A 7,522-nucleotide genomic window follows, 5' to 3' on the forward strand; every position below is an offset into this window, starting at 1 on the left:
TTTTAATTTCACATTTTAAAGTACCTTTTTATATATTTTTTTACATCATTTCAAATATCAGTATTCAACGTTTTAAGATTATACAATCAAAACATTATTTATGCATTAGTAACTGCAGGTTAGAGCATTCATGCCTTGCAATAATCAGTGTGCATCTAATGCCACTTCAGATGCAGCTTCTGTGTCTCCTCTGCATTGCATGAATTTTGTTGATAATGATTTTATTTGTTTGGTAACTGCCCCAAATGTCTTATTATTATAATTGACTTTATTGATTAAATATAAGACACACTCCTAGAAAAAAAATGACTTTACAAAGGTAAAAATGCACATAAAGGGTAAAAATAATTTTAAACTTGCTGGAAAATATTAATTTCTGTCACTGCTGTGAACTGACCACCACACAGAGTCAGCTATCCATGACAGTCCTAAAGAGCAACACACTCAGCAAAATATCGTCTGGTTATCAATCATTATCAATAAAATCCCAGAAAATATAGAGATATCATTTTTTGTCAACATCGCACACCCCTAGGCTAGATATTGAATTCTTCTTTGCTTAGTGATTGTTTGGTACACCTAATTCACTAATCACAGTAAAATCATCTTTTATCTTAGAAATAGGTTCTCTCAACGATAACGAGGACGAGACAAAAAATATATAATAAAAAAAATTGCATCATATGTATGCATATAAAGTTTTATTTGATTTATTAATTGTTTTGTGTGAAAGGGGTGGGGGGCTGGTTAGGGGGTTCTAAATTGTTTCAAATATTGGATACAAAAGTCTAGTTTAATATTTTTTAAAGCAAAGATCATGTACTACTATTGATAATGTGAAGGAAGAGGTTATGCTGTCTTAACTCATGTTGCATTAATTGGCAATAATTTCGATCTTTGTATATCAGTGACTGACTCATATGTTGGGACACCAGGATTTATCCTCACTAAGAACATCATTACTCATTACCTTTTGTGGAAGTTGTGTTCTACATGATTATAATGATTAATGCTTTGTTATTAATTCATTAACTAATCACATATTGTATTAATGTGTACACATACCCCTTGCTGGCTCTTGTTTGATTCATTTTTATATGTATCTTGCCTTAATTCTACAGCAAATAAAGAAGAAAAAAGAGCACTATTTTCACATAGGATTCAAACATTACACCGATTATGAGAGATGTGTGTAAAGTAAACTATGTAAATAAATACAAATCTCCATATGTCTATATGCATATAGGGAGAGCAATGTAATCTATGAAAAGTAATAAAGAAGATTTATAATAATTTGCTTTAAAGTAGACTCAGTATTACCCACATATTTTCTATCTTTAAAGAAATGATTTGGTATCCTACAAAGTAATTTTTTTTTAAATGTCATATGACAAAATTCCTCTCTCAATAACAATGCACAATACACATTCAAATGATAACGTTGATGATTTCAAGATAGCTTACATTTGCTTTTGTTTCCAATTTTGTTTTCAAATGAAGTTTCCTTTATTATCAATAAAAAAAATTAAGCAGATAAACATCAATTTTTCATTTTTGGGTGAACTATCCCTTTAACTACACTGAAAATACGTATGCAAGTTGCTTTCATTTATGGATGACTACAATCGGAATTGCTGTACCTTTCCTGTTTTTCAGTATGTCTCTTTTCAATGTGAGATCTGTGGCCATCTCTTGATCAGATTAGTCCTTAAGGCGTTCTTAACATAGTGGCTGTTTATGCAGCTGGCCCCTGGGTGAAAACACTCTTTGGATGAACAGGTAAAACTGGTTCTCACCACAGTGGTGTGTATTATTTAGAATGTCTTTACTTGGTTTGTGTCTTTTATAGTATCTACTTCATTTAAAGGGTTAGTTCACCCAAAAATGAAAGTTCTGTCATTAAATACTCACCCTCATGTCGTTCCAAACCCTTAAGTTATATATATTAATAATATATCATAATAAATAACTGTGTCAGCCGCACCACACGGATATGTTGTTTTCTCTCAAATCAAAGCACAAACAACGTAGAAAACGTATCCGTGTGGTGCGGCTGACACAGAACAACATACGCTGTTTGCATTCAGTGGATACTCTCAAAATTTTTTTATTTTTTTTTGCCGCACAAAAAGTATTCTCGTAGCGTCGTGATATTATGGTTGAACCCCTGATGTCACATGGATTATTTTACCAATCTCCTTGCTACGTTTCTGGACGTTGATCGTGGTAGTACGTGGTAGTCTATGGGAGGATCAGAGAGCTATCAGATTCCATCAAAAATATCTTAAATTGTGTTCCGAAGATGAACGGAGGTCTTGCGGGTTTGGAACGACACAAGGGTGAGTGATTAATGACAGAATTTTCATTCCTGTGTGAAATATCCCTTTAATGAAGACCGTTTTATTTCAAAATTCTTTTATTGGATTTTTCTGCATGGAACATCAAATTAACATTCTGCACTAATAATACCCCAATAAATCCCTCCCTGAACGAACTACCTACAACTAAGCTAAACTAATGTTATGCCCTAACAAGCAAACAAACCTTTAACAATTTAAATAGAAAAACACAGTTTAAATAAAAATCAAGGAGGGATGCACCAGGGTTTGTCAAAGGTCTCGAAAAAACAGAACGTACTTTTTGACCGTTGATTAAGGATGTTCTCAATTGATGTTTTTCTGCGCTTTTAAAGATGGCAAAAACAAAAAGTAAGTCATAAAAATAATTCTGTGGTATATTTGGTTTTTCATTTACAAACAATGCACAAAAAGGGTAGAGGAGACAAAAAAAAAACACAGTGTAAGAATATAAACATCTTTAATACAAAGACAAATGTCTTTCAAAAGTACTATTATTTTCTTTCTGTAAAGTATTACAGAAAAAAATAGGCATACAAAAATAAGCAAAAAATTTCACAATTTATAATAATAATAATAATTTATGCAAAAATGCATACAAAATATTCCCTCCAGTGTTATTTTGTCATTGAGTAACCATTGTAGGTTTTATTTTTTCTGTTTTTATTTTAATTTTAGTCATAGTTTTAGTAATTTTGTGTCATCTTTTGTATGTTTTTGTTAGGTTTTTTTGTCTATATGTTTTTTTGTTTAGTTTAGTTTAGCTTTAGTTATTTTAGATTTAAAGGGTTAGTTCACCCAAAAAGAAAATTCTGTCATGAATTACTCACCCTTGAGTTGTTCGAAACCAGTAAGACCTTCGTTCATCTTCGGAACACAATTTAAAATATTTTTGAAGAAATATGAGGGCTTTCTGACCCTCCCATAGACAGCAAGGTAACTACCACATTCAACGTCCAGAAAAGTACCAAGATGATCGACAAAGTAGTCCGTGTGACATCAGTAGTTCAACTGTAAAGTTACGAGCATACTTTTGCACAAAGAAAACAAAAATAACGACTTTATTCCACATTTTCATCTCTACTGCGTCACTTCTGGACGCCTTTCACGACAGTATCATAACGCGAGTGTGTGGCGCCGCTGACTCAGATCCAGCACAATGACGTCATCACATCAAAAATATCTTAAATTGTGTTCCGAAGATGAAGGAAGATCTTACGGGTTTGGAAAAACACGAGGGGGCTAATTAATGACAGAATTTTCATTTTTGGGTGAACTAACACTTTAAGTTAAACTAAATGAAAAAGATAATCATTTCCTTGTCAATTAGCTCAAATAAAATAAGTTAAAGGTTTATATATCTCAGTGGCATTCCGTCCATATAAGCTGTGAATGCGCCGCATACCAGGCGGTCTGAGAGAATGAGTTCACGGGCTGGGGCTAATGAATATAAACATGATTATACATTGATCCCTTGTCATTTTAAATGTGACTTAAAGCTTAATAAAGTGTTGGGAATAAGCATGTAAAATTATTTATTTGAAAACAGCGGTAATTTTCTGTAAATCAGTTGCGGTTGCTTCCGGGCGGGTGGATTCTCTCGAGATCTCATGCTCGAGGTAAACTGTCCGCAAAGCGCTCGCCCAAGCAGAAAAATGCGCTGTTGCTGTCAGATATCGATTGGCGAAACTCGACTAAATCATATGGAAAAAAAAAACATCATAACTGTATATTTTCCGTATACTTGTGTCGCTTACAATTAAAGTCTTTTTTCTGATTTTATTGTTGTTTGCAACGTTACTTGGCAATATTTTAAAGATATTATTATTCATATTTTGTTTATTTATTAATTTTTTATTTTTTTTTTGCATGGTACTGGAGTAGTGTCACCCGGGTGGGAGTTTTAACTCCTCACTGTGAATGAATGAATGAATTAATCCATGCAGAGACATATAGTGCGGGGGAATCCCCCATCTCCACACCCTCTGAATATTACATATCTAAGTAATTACGTTATTTGGCGGTTTTTACTAGGAAAAGCAGCTGTTTTCTGGCATTCTAATAACTACCCGAAACCAGGGTGCGAACTACGGAGGAGCTAGAGGGAGCTCGGCTCCCCTTAATAAGACCTGGGCTCCCCTGAAAACGGGATTTGTGAAATTTTGGGGGCTCTCAAAAAATATTGACAATGTGTTATGTTGACGTGCAATTTCAGTTTTGTTTAATGTGATCATCGTGGATTATTATGTGTAAAACTGCAAAAAGATCATTCATTCATTCATGTATGACGGCGATTTAAACCTAATTCCCTTCAATAAAGATAACTATACCGGTGTTTTCCTCTTTGAGTGTCTTAAAAGCGATGAGGAGGGGGGAGTGGGGCATAATCTTATCACTCAGCATACCCGGTTAAAAAAGTCACCGCTCACCACTGATATATATAAGGAAAACACCGTGGCAGGTGTCGATTTAAAAGTATGCACATTCCTACTTTATTTGTAAAGGAAATTCATCTTCAATCCTTCTTCTATAGTCCAGCCCGGGGTCATCACATGTGGTTGCCGCTCATTCGTTCTTGACCCCGCCGCCTCAGCTCAGTCTATCCCGGCCTCAGCACACACTAAGCCGGGGCTTCCCCTCACGCTAGCCCGGACTCAGCTCACTCTATCCCAGCTCACTCTATCCCGGCCTCAGCGCAAGCTAGGCTTCCCCTCATGCTAGGCCGCTGTGTTTTTCTTTGTGAAAGCGAAACTACTTTGTGTTCAAATGCGAAGTTTTGCACATCGTGTGTGTGTGTGCGAGAGAGAGAGAGAGGGAGCGAGAGAGAGCGCGAGAGAGAGAGAGGTCTCATCACAGTGGAGTCAGCTGTCTTAACCGTGGCTTGTGTACTGCAAACACATAACAGCTTCATCACTGTCTGTCACGCGACTCTGTTCCCCTTTCGGGCTCTGTCTTTACATTTATTTTGAAAGCTGACGCTCGCGATTATGGTAAGGGGCGTTACATTTCCGACGAGTGCTTGCAGTGTTCGGCCAATCACAATGCACTGGGTCAGCTGGCCAATCAGAGCAGACTGCGCTTGTAGGAAGGAGGGACTTTGTAGAAAACGAAGCGTTTGAGAGAGGCGGGGCATAGAGGACCTACAATAATGTACAGTATTTGAAAAAGAAAGTGTTTTTTGAACATTAAAGCATGTCAACATATTCTGTTACACCAAATAATGATCTTTAAAAAAACATCATATGACCCCTTTAATAATTTAGCAGACGTTTTTATCCATAGTTCCGCCCACTACCGGAGAAAGCGGTAGTTCTTAAAAGCTGAAGAATTCCAAAGGAACTCCGTTATTTTGACAGCAAAATACAACAAAGAATATCGTTTACATGTAGCGCGCATAGGTAGCGAGTCAATTCTCTCTCTCCCTCTCTCGCTGCATGTGTGTGAAACCAAGTGACGTCGAGTCGTGTGCCTTCACACTAGAGTTTACGGTACGACAAATACAGGTGAGTTGAGAAGGGTCTGGCTGCAGACATGCACTTGCACTCTCAGACTTGCACTCTCACACACATGCACTTCCGCGAGTGACGTCACTTGCAGTCTTTTTTTATTTTTTTATTTAATTTAATTTATTATTATTTATTTTTTTATTGAATCTCTTAACATTTTACAAAAATAGCCAGGTGGTGAAGACATGAAAAAAGAAAGTCTTGCAAAAACTTGCAATTGCCGCTTGCACTCTCAGCTACTTGCAATCCACACGAATCGTGCGTGTTGCCAAAGGAGACAAGACGCTGTGGTGGCTAAATGATTAAAACTAATTTAGTACTATAACATACAGGATCCTGCAAGTCATCTGTAGGAGAAAAAGACAAGACCCGCAAATCCGTGGCCACAGAACAGCAGAATATCAGCAGATTGTAAGTGACTTCGTGGTTTAGTTTCTTTTTTCTTGTCTTCACCACCTGGCTACTTGTGTAAAATGTTGAGAGATTCAATTAAATCCAAAAAATAATTAATCAATTAAATAAAATAAAAAAAGGCTGCAAGTGACGTCACTCGCAGAAGTGCAGGTGTCTGAGAGTGCAAGTATGAAAATGCAAGTCTGAAAATGCAAGTGCATGTCTGCAGCCAGACCCTATTGGGTGCGTTGCACATCCATTCAGATGAACTGAAAAATATCACAGATCAGTTGACGAAGTTAAACTCTGAAGCGCTCAGTCAGAGAGTGTTCGGCTAGTAAAAATATATCTGAGCTAAACTTATTCTTAGCCTCCAACTCACACACTGGCGAGTAAAATATGAAAATTTATTAGCAATTGGCTAATATTAGACATTATTTAGTCGCCCAGAGCCCATCAAATCAAAATCAAAATGTTGTGGCTTTTAGTACGTCTGTTAACTTTGAGACCATAGTGTGCTTCTAAGTATTGATACAGTTATTGTATAAAATACTACTTAAATATTTTTGTTCTGGATCCAAATTTTTGTCAAATAAAAAGAGCAATAACAAGTAGTAAAACCTTGTTCATGGATGTAGTTTACTTACCCTCAGGCCATCAATCATGCTTTAGATTTGTAAAACATCTGCATTTCACTTCATTATTGGGTTTCTTGCACAGACCAATTGTTCACTTTATAAGAACTTAATATATCATCAGGAGCCATGGGTATTTGTGTTTTGTTTCTTATTTTGATTGATTGATGGATGGATGGATGGATTTATTTATTTGTTTGTTTTGACTCTCAAGTGATGGGAGCTCCTGACTTGTATTTTATGAATCACCAAGGACCACAGTTTCAGCTAAAATCTTCTTTACTGTTCTACAAAGTCACCTATATCTTGGATGGCCTGAGGCTAAGTAAATTAACAGTAAAAGGCAAAATGCTGAATGCAAAACTGAGACCACATTCACACAGGACCGATCAGTTAGATTACAAGTGGACATTCTGTTCAGAACAATAAAGCAATAATTAGACATCCACTGAACAACATGCATAGCAGGAGAACTGACTGATGTGTGCAAACCAATATTGCAACAATTTTCCTAAACATAATATAGACTGCTCCATATGTTTAGACTGGAGTAATTATTTTGAGCTTGAAAGTACAGAACAAGCACACTTTTGTACTCAGCATAAATAAGTACACCACCTCTGAATAAATA

This window comes from Sinocyclocheilus grahami, unplaced genomic scaffold, assembly GCF_001515645.1.
Source record: "Sinocyclocheilus grahami isolate Dianchi unplaced genomic scaffold, SAMN03320097.WGS_v1.1 scaffold589.1, whole genome shotgun sequence".
In the NCBI taxonomy this organism is placed as follows: domain Eukaryota; kingdom Metazoa; phylum Chordata; class Actinopteri; order Cypriniformes; family Cyprinidae; genus Sinocyclocheilus; species Sinocyclocheilus grahami.